This window comes from Polistes fuscatus, unplaced genomic scaffold, assembly GCF_010416935.1.
Source record: "Polistes fuscatus isolate 324 unplaced genomic scaffold, CU_Pfus_HIC Scaffold7, whole genome shotgun sequence".
Classification (NCBI taxonomy): Eukaryota; Metazoa; Arthropoda; class Insecta; order Hymenoptera; family Vespidae; genus Polistes; species Polistes fuscatus.
This window is the reverse complement of record NW_025113151.1, coordinates 2,993,890-3,006,865: the sequence shown is the minus strand read 5'-3', so window position 1 is coordinate 3,006,865 and position 12,976 is coordinate 2,993,890. Positions and strand designations below refer to the sequence as shown.

At 30.7% G+C, this 12,976-nt stretch overlaps 1 protein-coding gene across 5 annotated transcripts in view; it reads left to right on the top strand.

Annotated features, from left to right (window-relative positions):
• The window catches only part of LOC122524367 (teneurin-m), a 735,394-nt gene that overhangs the window by 161,628 nt on the left and 560,790 nt on the right, over positions 1 to 12,976 (top strand). The window lies entirely within an intron of this gene.

Here is a 12,976-nt window from a genome sequence, read left to right as displayed (position 1 = left end):
GAATTTACGATAAAGAAGAAGTATGTTTGGTTGTTAGCAACTAGGAATTATCGTCGAATAAAAATTGTATATTTTTTGCGTTTTTATCTGTCTCATCAAATGTATATCCGTTTATGGTATACACGCGTAATACTATCTTACTTCTATTCTATCGTAAGAGAAAATACTATTGGCTAAACGTAAATATATATTACACGTTTACGTGTTACCGAGTATATATAACGGGTGAATCGTTTCTAACAGTCATCGGTTTGGAAGGTCATTTTACTATCTATCTAGTGAGTCTTTTGAAATTCTGATTTTATAAGACTTTAATATCAGTAAAAGTTATGAATTTATTTACGATATACTCTGTAGAGAAACGTGGATAATATTTCTGATAAAAAAATATATTTTTATTGGTCAATGATCATTAAATGATGACGAAAAGTCATTAAAAGTCATCGATTTATTTTTCTTTGATAAATATTCCATTATTATTGTATTATTCATCTCTTTCTAGGTCTTGCGTCTTTTTTGGAATCTTACGAAACGAGATGAAAGAACATTATCTTATTATGAAAGAGAAAGAGAGAGAGAGAATATGTTTGACGTAGAGAAAAGAGAAGAGATGAGGAGCGAGGGACGAAGAAAATCCTCTCCCAAGAAGATAATAGAATCGAGTTATTACGTTCGTAGATAGTAATCCACGTATTTTCAAAGTGGGTGTGTTCGTTTCAGTCGAGACGGAAGATGATAAAACAGAATCCGAGGATTTTATTAATTGGAATTGTATACATTAATTATCATATCTTTCAAATAAATTGCTCGAAAAGTAATTTCGTTTTATTTTGTATTTTTTTTTCTTTTTTCAATGGTAAACGAGAGACAATTTTTATCGTATTTAAAAATCAAGACGTTTTAAAGACATCGTTAATTTTCGAAAAAAAAAAAAATATTCAACTTTACAGTTATTTATCTCACTGTTATGCGATAATTACTATTCCACCAATCTTTATTTTCAATTGGATAATTTAAACGTGATACATCTTTCAAGTCGACATTATTAAAATATAATTTTGATACTAACGTTCAGTTAACATATACTTTCCATAAAATGCACATAATTTAGTTTCTTCCTTGCACGATATTATTACTCTCATGGTAATAAGAAAAAAATAAATAGCAAAATATAATGTTAATGCTTATTTTCTATTTTTGATACCAACGACACCAAAAAAGAAATATTATTTGACGAATTGTAATAAAAGATGATTCTAAGTCACGTCTGAAGTGTCTTTCGTTAGAATGCAAACTGATTCAGAGGTTTTACAGTAAGTTTAAGTATCGGTAAACGTGACTAATAAAATGTCTATAAGGAAAACTAAATTACTTTTCTAACAACCGAGTACTTACTTCTTTTCATGGTTTTTTCCTTGTGTTACTAAGATTTTAAAATAATGTATATTTTTATGATTTGTAACGAACAAAACAAACAGCCAGAAAAGTACATAAATTACGATTAAAATAATAAAATAGAAAGTAACTAACGAACAGTTTTGAAGTGATCAAATAAAAATTTAAATTCCTGATTAGAAAATAGAATAAAATGCATTAGAATAAAATTAATATTATACATAATTCGAGAGGATTAAAAATAAAACATATTTTCTTTAATACAACGCCAAAAATTAATACAAATTCTAACAAATCTGTAAAACAATTCTAATACAATTCTAATTTGATAATAGTTTATAAAAATTTACAAGAGAAGAAAAGAATAAGTTAAAAAATTAAATTTCCAAGTACGTACTTACATTTGATAACAGACGACAATAACTCACCTAACGTTAATGTATCCAAATAAATTCAACGAATATAATTTATATACGAGTCTTATACTTCGAAGCACTAACTAATCGTTTAAACTAGTAGAATACTGATTAAAAAAAGAAAAAAAGAAGTATTAGAAAATAACAAATAAAATAAAACGAATGTATAGAAAGAAAACGAAATGCATGTTGTCCGTGGCAATGCTAGTATGTTTCTTATCTAAACATTCAACGACGCGTGTATAGTACGATTATTCATTGGGTGTTCTCGCGTTTTTCTTCTTCTTCTTCTTCTTTGTAGTGTGTTGTTGTTGTATAGTCAGCAGTAAATAGAAAGAAGCTCGTGAGTTCTTTGTAATAAATGTTTGAACGTTCGATCGGCTACTTAATATTTATGGGGTGAGGATAATAGGATGCGCCTCAACTCGGTGGGTCCACGTCCACGAACGGATGAAAAACGTTCTCGAGAATCTCTTGGACTCTTTTCTTTCTCTCTCTCTCTTTATTTTCCTACTTTTTTATTTTTTCGTTCTCCCACTCTTTTCTCTTTTACGCCAGCGCGAACGTATCTTCAACATCCGACGGATAAAGAAGAAACGCCTCTGAAATTATATTTCACTGACTCGTATCGTTCATTCTCGAACCGAGATAAAAACCTTTCCACGACGATTAAATGCTTCGATGATTATTATTATTATATATATATATTCTATTTTCATATACGGGAGCTGAGTTATCTGTAAAATGTGGTTTTTAATAGAGGAAAAAATGAATTATGAATATAAAATTTTAATGAAATATTTAAATTAAAGGAACAGTATTGCTACATCTTTTTCTTTTTTTTGGAGGCTGGGGAGAGGTTGTATTTATTTATTATTTTTGGAAGATTAGGATTTTGTAATTAATTGAAAAAAAAAAAACGAACGAAACGTAGAATATTTTTATAATAGTTAATGTATGATTAAAATATTCTTATCAACTTCTATTATATTATTTATAAGATTTAGAGTAAAAATATATAATATTTCAAAGCCGTATTAAAAAGTTACTCTTGTTTTTATTTGTTACAATGAAATATTATAATTGGGATATATTTTTAATCAATTTTTTAAAAGAACGCAGATTATTTTTCTAATTGTTAATCGATGATCAAAAGATTATTATCTCGCTTGTCACGATATTTAATTATTATTTTTTATACGAATAATATTTTGGTAAAACATAAAATTCGTAAAGCATACGATCATCTTGTTTTTTTTATTTATAGCGTTTAAATGATTAAGATTTTTTATTCTCATATCTGATAATAAACGATCAAAATATATTCGTCATCCCATTAATCTTAGCGCGAAGTGTCAACTGATTTGACAGACGTGACAAAATGTTTCTCAAGATGACGCTAAATAAAAAGTGAATCGTCATTCTTCTAAATTCGGGATCACTCCGCTTGTGTTACACCCTTTCTGAAATTTTTTTTATTCCATCTTTCAAAAGATTCTGCCTCATTAAAGAAGAATTTGTTTTGTTCGCGTTGAAAAAAAAATGGAAAAAAAAACATTTATTTTTATACTAATAATGATTTCAATATGCGCTTATGGTAAAAACGTTTATCAATTAATTGAAATAAATATATAAATATATGTATAATAAGAAATATTTTCTTGAATTTCGATCACGCACATTTTAAACAATACTTATTATTAAATAATAATAATTATAATATGTAATAAACATAAATATTTCAATAGCTACTTGTAAAGTAAAATACATAACACAATTAATTGTCCATTATATAATCCACATAATTACAAAAAAATTTATTGAATTACGTTTCGAAAATTATCACTAAAATTAACCTAAGTAATAATGAACTTTGTCACATTTATAAACATTTAATTCAAATCCTATAAATAAAACCTGCCACACACACACACACACAATAATTCTATAAAATTCAAACTAAATCTTTTAACCAAAAAATTAATCCTAATTGTAATAAACAAAATAAAAAAGAAAACATAATTTTCTTCATTCACCATGAATAAATATATTTAAAAAGAAATAAAATCAAAACCTTCGTCAACAATTGGAATGAAAAGTCCAAACCTGGAATAGGTTAAGTAAGGAATTAGATGACAAGAATAGAACAGAACAATAGCGTTTTCATTGCTGACCGATTAGTTACGGAGACACACACACATATACAAACAATTACAAATACATATAGAGAAGCAAGGAAGGAAGGAAGGAAGGCTCGAAAAGCTGTCCACTGAAACCGGTCTCGAGAGGATTCAGTAGGAAGGGCAGCCCTTAAGGCACCGCATTGTACAGTAAAAGCCGTTCAAACTATTTCTCGAGCCTTTTGACTTCGACCGGCAATGTAAACACAGCTCAAGTACCTTCTGAATCCAACGACTTCTCAACGAAGACGAAAAGATGATGGCTTTTTAACTTGTTCCGAGTTTTTCCTCTCTGTTATATATATATATATATTATTTTATTTTAAACTAAAAGGAATATCAATTAGAAGCTTCTGTTAATAAACGAGACTAAACGAGCTCCTTCTTGCTTTTAAGTTTGACGACCTTGGATTCTCTTATTCGTTGGTCGACCACCCACGGTGAAAGAAACCCAATGATCGCCTGCTGTGAACACAAACACACACACACACATATACACACACGCAAATAATACATAGATACATTATTTATATACACATTATCAACCACATTCGTTATTCATACTCTACAGAAGTTTCAGTTTCGTATTTATATCCTGATACGTTATCGATTATCATTAATATGATATATATTGTGTAGATATCCGTAGGAATATTTTGTTGTTGTCCTATTTTTTTCAATGTCTTTTTTTATCGTTTCTATATTCGTATCTGAAATTATCGATTTATCGGATAGACTTCTACATGTATTTGAATTTATTATTAACTTCATTTAGTTCGAATAATTCGACTTTATAATTCGATGTTAATTGATACAACTATCGTTATCATTTATTATCTATTGATCGTGACGATTATATTCGACTAACTAATTGTGAAATGATGAAAGGAAAAAAATTCTGATAAGCTATCAAGTACTTATCTCGTATCAATGCTTATTAAAAACAAATGCACAGATTGTAGATATTTTTCAATGATATCTATCAGATTATATCAATAATCTATGTCTACATCTTGGTGGCATCGTTTATCTTTTATCTTTTAATACTTCGTCTTGTCTCGTCATTTAATTTTGACCTAACTCGAATATATAAAGTGTTGTTTTTAATGACAATGTATTTTTTTTGTCGGTAATAATCAAATGGGATGATTATTTATTATGTTTTGGTAGATCGTTTTCAATTTTATCAGAGATAACATGACGCAATTTTAAATGAGGTTTACTAAAAGATGAGCGTCTTTCAAATTTATTTCTCTTCTTTATAATATAATTCACGATTGTGTGTATTCTTATTTTATAATTGATATTCCAAAAGTATATCAACTTTATTAGCTTTTTTCTTGGCCTGCTATTAAAATTGGCTACTACATTTTCGATTCATAAATTTTCTTACAACGTTTTAATAATAAATTGATATCTTGAAATAAAGAATAAAATTACTTTTATTTTATTAATAAATCAATAAGATATTCTTGTTGTTTTTAAAATAACTTCTACGATATAGATACAAAAAATAAAATATTATAATTCTATTAATAAACCAATAAAGAGAGAAATTCTTGTTCTAGATAAAGTGACATTTAGGACATCTAAATATTACTTTCATTTTATTTCAGAATTTTTTTACAATTCTCCTCTTTTCTCATAACCGCAACGTACAGTTATGACATCTTTCTGTTTAAAAAGAAACAAAAATGATGATTTTGCATAGGAAAATTCGCAGCACCAGCACCGGCACCGGCACCGGCACTGGCACCAGCACCAGCAGCGATGGTTGGAAAGATGAACGAATGGAAGACGTGATGGGAAAATTGTATGTACATGTTCGCACAAAAGTAAAAGAGATCCTGGATGTAAAAAGTAGAAAAAAAGAGAGAGACAGAGAGACAGAAAAAGAGAGAGAGAGAGAGAAGGAAAAGAAATAAAGAAAGAAAAGAAGAAAAGAGTAGTTGATATATGCTCACATTAGTTATACGCAAGATGTATGAGCTTCTGCGGCGTCACTCTCCAGTCTCCCACTGTCAGATTCTAGCGCATTTCGTCTAACCCTCCCGACATAATCGGGACGACCCATATTTCCTCACTGCAATGCGTCAACCTCCACCCCCTAGCGATTCCGTTTCGTACCTTCATTTTTCACCAAGTACCATCCCGCAAAACCATCCTCATAACCACCCCTTTTAACCACCCACCTTCCTAACATCTTCCACTGTCCAAATTCACCTTACCTGTCACTTGCCGACGACTACTCTTCATTCACTTATTTCTCTAACTTTCATTTACATAAACATCATCATACTTTTTCTGTTATAACATTTATTTCTATTTACATGTTTCAAGAACTAAAAGAAAAAAATTATATATTCCATTAGAAATTAAAAATAATGTTTACTTATCGCTAATAGTTTTCCTTGACAATTATCATTATCTATAATGATTAGGCTAATAACAGTGAATAGTCTGTTTTTTTTTTTTGTAATATAAATATTACAAGTCATTACGAGTTATTTGTAGAACAAAATATTACGTAATAATGAAAAAGTCGACTCGTTCGGTTAAATTGTAACTGCTTGTCAATCGCATGTTAACAAATAGAAAAATGTCAACGTCAAGAGTTTTTTCAACATTTTCTCATGCATAATGGACCCATTGTTATTGACTGTTTCTAGTTCGGATTTAATTAAAGTGCTCGATCTAGCGTATTGACTGAAATTAGTGGGTCGGAGAGTGTCCAACGTCAAATGACCGAGTCCACTATTACGTGGAAAGAAAATACTTCGTGTGTTGCTTTCTATTTTCTATAAAACTGTTTGCTTAGAGGAAAAATAAATGAAAACATTAGCATACATAATATTTTTTTAAAAATATTTAACATAAATATATAAACGTGTAAACATGTAAAGATTTTTCGAACGAATTCGCTAATTAATTATCGAAAAGAAAGAATTTAATAAACGTTTATTGTTAGTATTCGTAAAACAAACTAATCAGGATATAGCTAATCACAAGCAATCTAATCATGGCTTATTATATGCCCGCATGTATGTACAAATATGTACATCCATGCATATATGCAGATAAGTTTATTCATAGGAATAACGATGCATTAATATCATAATGTCATTATTTATTATATACTAATATCAAAAGAGAGAGAGAGGTATATAAATGTACTAATATTATTATTTAATATTAACAGTTATGTAAAGATATGCAAACATATAACACACATATTATGTGATATAGAATATTTCTACAAATAGTGGAAATAATTTATCGTTAAGTATCGTAATAAGTATTTTACACGCATGCAATCTGAAAATAAAATACAATTACGATTGGAAGGGTCTGATATCTTGAAAATTTAGAACAAGTCTTCTCAAACTTTTCCAATTGGTGACCTCCTTTACCCGAACAAATATTTTCGCAACCCTCGGTATAAACTTTATACTATCTTTTCTTTCATTATCATAAACTAACAGACATACTATATGTGTAATGTCACTAAAATGGTTGAGAATTTTTATTACGTTACCAGAATTTGTTTAGTCATGTAGTAAATTTTTACGACCCCTCATAGAGTTACAATTTACATCTTATACAGTTTTTAATTGGCCCATCTAATTTATAAAAATTTGTAGTTTAATGCAAAAACATAAATAAAGGTCTCGGAACAATATTTTAACAACGAAAGGTTGTCGCATCTAAGGTACAAATTTCGTTGGTCAAATATTTCGACATAATTTTAGTTTCAAACATGTACGTTAATTTCTAATCTACATTTATACGTAAAATATTATTACCAATAAAAAAGAAATAGATCATAAAATGTGAGTCTGATAATTTTAATACGAAAAAAATACTAATCATCAGTCATTCACAAAGTTTTAAATGTCGCAGAGCATGCCAAACGATGTGCACCATTCGTTAGAACATACTTTTTTAATTTTTTAATCAAATATTTAATAGTAAAAGAAAATGTTATCGAAGAATTTAAGAAAGAAATGTCTAATGATTCCAGTAACAAAAAAGTACAAAATAATCATTCCGTTAGAACGTATGTGTGCTTCTTCGTGTGTGCGTGTGTACGTCAATGTGATAAAAGTACAAAGATGAAAGAAAAGCAAAATGTCTTATTAGTTTTTTTTCTTTTCGTTAAAAAGGAAGGATCGAGAAATAGAAAGATAAAGAGATAGAGAGTGGAGAATATATGCAGGAAGAATATTATGGAACCGATGGGTGCCATCGAACTACCATAAAACGTTTGTTTGCACACTGAGTTTACACAGCTTTCACAGTCAACGTAGAGAGTCTTCTGCTCGACTCGGCTGTCGCTGAATGAAATACTAACGATGATGGATGACCAACGATCTCTTTCTCCCCCTTTTACGTAAGCGTACGATAAAAAGGGAGACAAATAGATCGGTCGACGTATTCTCCAATAGGAAGAAAGAGAAAAAGGAAAGGGAAAAGTAAAAAAAAAAGAATAAGAGAAAGAAAAAGAAAAGAGAGAGAGAGAGAGAGAGATAGGGATAGATATAGGGGGATGCAGAAGTCTATGGAGGTGGGGGGGGGAGAAGTGTCGAGAAAATAGAGTAGATTCTTTGTCGTTTCTTTAGCCACACAAAACGCCACTTTCGAAATTCAAATCGTGACCGAGAAAAGTTTGTTAGTCTTTACAGTCCATCACTCTTTCTCTTTCTCTCTCTCTCTCTCTTTCTTTCTTACACACACGCGCGCACATTTTTACTATCTCCCTTATCACCGTCTACATTTCATTCCAATCCCATTTTTTCAACGTTTACTTAATTCTTCCATAGCTACCTCTCCCCCCCCCCAACCCACGCCTTCCCCAATCGCGAGAAAAACGTCTGTAAACTTTTCAATGCAACTTAATGACGTACTAAACTTAACTTTTACTATTTTTTATCTTTTTTTTCTATCTACCTTTTAATTACCATCACCACTAACACCATCGTCATTGCCACCATACTCCGTTTCTCCTACTCGTTCTCGCGCACAATAATCTACTTTACTTTAGAAATAATTTCAACAGCAATTAAATGTAATTAACGATTCGTGACAATTTCTCTCTCTCTCTCTCTCTCTCTCTCTTCTATTTTAATCCGTAACGAATCTAATAGAAATAACTATTTTCGATTATTGGAAAATTTTTATCCTTCCTTCCATTATTTTTCTTTTTCTTCTTCTTCTTCCTCCACTGTCTCCTTTTATCTGTAATGAGCTGCTCGTTATAATATTAACGAGTTTAAAGTGAAATTTAATATTGGAACGATGAAAGAAAAGTGCTGTATAAATGGTCGAAGAACGTGGAAGAGGTTGGTGAGAAGGAGGGAGGGGGTGAGTAGAGTTAGAGGTGGGGGGTTTCATTGACCTTAGTTGATGTCAGCATTTCTCTCTCTTTCTCTCTCTTTCACTTACTCTATCTTTCTATTTTTGTCTTTCTCATATCTAGTGTCTTTCACGGTTTAACAGGGTGAAAGAGAAAGGAGAGGGGGAGATGGGAAGATGGGGAAGAAAAGAGGGAATGAGAAGTTCCAGCAACCCTTCCTCTTATCGCATTAAAAGTCGACGGGCCGACATCTGGACAGGCATTTCGATTTTACCTTCCCATGGAACACACCATTGCTCTTTCTTTCCTTCCTCTTTTTATTTTATTTTATTTTTTTTTTTCTTTTCAATTTCTTTTTCTTTTTTTTTCTTTTTCTTTCTTTCTTTCCCCTCTCATTCTCGTATCGAAAAGCGAAACGTCTTTCTGACGTTAGATGAGAACGATATGATCCTCTTAATGTGTCCGATGGTTTACCGGCATTACGATGGCCATGAAGTCGTCCCTTTTTCTTTATTCGTCCTAGGAGTTTTTTTTAAACTACTTTAAGGTACTACGTTAGGGATTAGTCTGACATGAGACGAAAGAAGCCTTTCCTATGCGTCCACTGACACGCATATCGATGTCCCTAGGCATAGATTTTCATATATTAATAACCCTTCGTCTTCTCGATTACTGTGATCTCATGTTAAAATGGTCTAATAGCATGAAAAACGTCATCGATTCGTTCTTCTTTCTTTCGTTTTCTTTTTTTTTTCTTTCTTGTTCCCCTTTTTAGAAATTGATCGGCACGTTTGAGGATTAGATTTTAATTCTGAACTGTGAAATGGAATTAGTAATATTTAATGTTATTCTATATCGAGGTTGATTATTATAGGATTTTAGTGATTTTATTCAATTATATTTTGTTATTTTTCTAATGATAATTTGAATGATTAATTTGATAAGTATTTTATTATTATATTTTATAATTTCTATATAATTATTAAAAAAATAAGCATTCTGTAACATTGGTTATATCATAAAATTTAAATGGACACTTATATTATGATATTAAATGTTTGTAATATTATATTATTTTATTATATTATATTTTAATATTTGTATATATAATATTAATATAATAATAAAAATATAAGATAAAACATAATATTATAATAATATTTTTCCCAATATTAAATTTTAAATAATTACATAAAATACTTGCATATATGCAAACGCAAGTATACACATATTTATACTCATGATTTAATTAATAATAACAATATGTGATATAAAATTTTTTCATTTTTCAATGACCATTTCCTACGAATCAAATAACAAAAAGAAATATCTGCATAACTTCTAATAATATATAAAATCTATCAAAGAAACAATCATACCATATATAATCACAACAACGATTTCTTGTTCCTTATGAAAATTGTCTAAAAGTCGTATATTCTAATAGTTATAAGGAACAAAAGGAAAATAACAGTAGTTAGAGAAAGCTGACTTTAATAGACCTCCAAGATCAAGGCATTTACACACCGTCTGATCCTCGCAAAACTAAACCTTCGTGATTCTCGTAAAATCATCTTTGCGATATACCCTCTTTAGACTAAGCTTGAGGAAATCAGATCGGCGTTTTCGCAAAGACGTGCAATGAGATTTCTACGAGGTAACGCCAAGTAAGCACATCTGTAAGCTAGAGAGACATTATAATATTCCCCTGTTCTCGAGGAAGAGCTTTGTGCTTCTTCTTTGAAAGTAGATAGGTAGATAGGTAGATTGGAAGGAAGGAAGGAAGGAAGGAAGGAAGGAAGGACGAAGAAATGAAGGAAGGAAAGGAAAGGACAAGTCAGAAGGGATGCAGGAAGTGTGATACTCGTCTTGTTAGTAGCACAAGATGTCCTCATTATCGCGACTGACGGTGATGATGATGCAAGGACCACGAAGACGTGAATTCCTGACTACTCCTCTTGGATAAACGAGTGGAACCCGTACGAAGGTTGAAATTGGTTGACTGGAACGTTCCAAGAATTGTTCTCTTCCTACTTTATTTCCATTACCACCTTTTACTCCTCTTCCCACCAAACTCTGTCTCTCTTTCTGGTTCTTCTGTTCTCTTAGAAGAGCTTAAACTCGTTAAGAGGATCCTAAATTCTTGAGAATACGAAACGACGTCGTGGACACGCTCTTAAATTCCTTCGTAATCTTAACATTTAGTACCGTTAACTCTGTTTTCTTTTCCACGACATAATTATTAACCATTTCCAATTATAGTTTCATTTTCTTATGTCAATCTATATTCAGTTTTCTTTTTATTGTCATTTCTTTCTTCTACCTATCCTTTTATTCGAATCTTTAAATAAATTCTTAAATGTGTTCCATATTGGGGAAAATAGTTTATTCGTGTTTTAAATAAATCTCATGGAAGATTAACATTTTTAAATTATTTAACTCAATCCACTGTCGTGACTATTAATACATATATATACGTTTAAATATGTATTTACTTACACGTATTTTATTCGGATCTTCTTTGAACTATAAAATGTATTCCATATTGGATCAGGAAGAAAAGATTATTCATATTATAAATAATCATAAAATCAATTTTTGTAATTAATTGATCAAATCCACTATAATGATTATAAACATATAGACACATAAATGTATATTTATTTACATGTACGAGTTAAAAATGAAATATAATTAAAACGAGTGTCCAGACGATATAGTTGAGTTGCTTGAAAAGTTCTTCGAATGAGAGTGATGGAAGCAGTTCGCATAAAATCGATAGGACGTACTTTAGGGGATCAGAGTACAGAGACAGAACAGCGTACTTTGGGGGATCGGTCGTTTCACGAAGCCAGCAGCACTGGTGTCAGTTGCAATCAGTGATCCTCTTCGGTGGCTTCGGCTTAACGTCAAAGGTGTTTCAGTCCGATGTCTCCTTGGATCGTTTACCGCGAATAGAAGATACTTCGACGAACTAGATAATTTGTACGATATTTTAACTAGCTGATAACGTTCGTCAAATCATTTCACTCGATCTTTTGCAAAGCTTAAGAACCATTCGTCTTATAATTGTTACACGTACGAATGATTTTCGTGTATACATTCGTATTTTGTAAACAATTTTTGAAGTTATACTACTTTTGGCGCGTTGGGGAAAATGTAATGGGGAGTGATTTTGTTCCGAGCGTCTGGAAAAACGACACCATGAAGTTTGTCGGTATTTACAACGCGCGGCAAAGCGATTTCAAGTATACGGCATGAAGTTGTCTTCTTTTCTTCTTCCCCTTTTTTTCTCAAGCGGGTCACCCATCCAAGTACTAATCGTACTCAGCGCTGCTTTACTTAAACGATCGAAGTGAGAACTAATGCTGTAACCGCGCCATGACTGTTGACGCGTGAAGTAATTCGATGTATCTCTCTTATATTTAGTGTGGACTGATATCTATATTTTTATATTTTCTTTTTCTTTTTTTTATTCTTTCTTATATATATATAATAATAATAATAATAATTATTATTTTTTTTAAGTTATTTTTTTTCTTTTAAGTTTTTTTGAAGTTATTTTTGAGGTTATTGAGGTTATATTCGTTTTGGTACGGCAAAGAAGTATAACTTCTTACGTGCGTACAGAA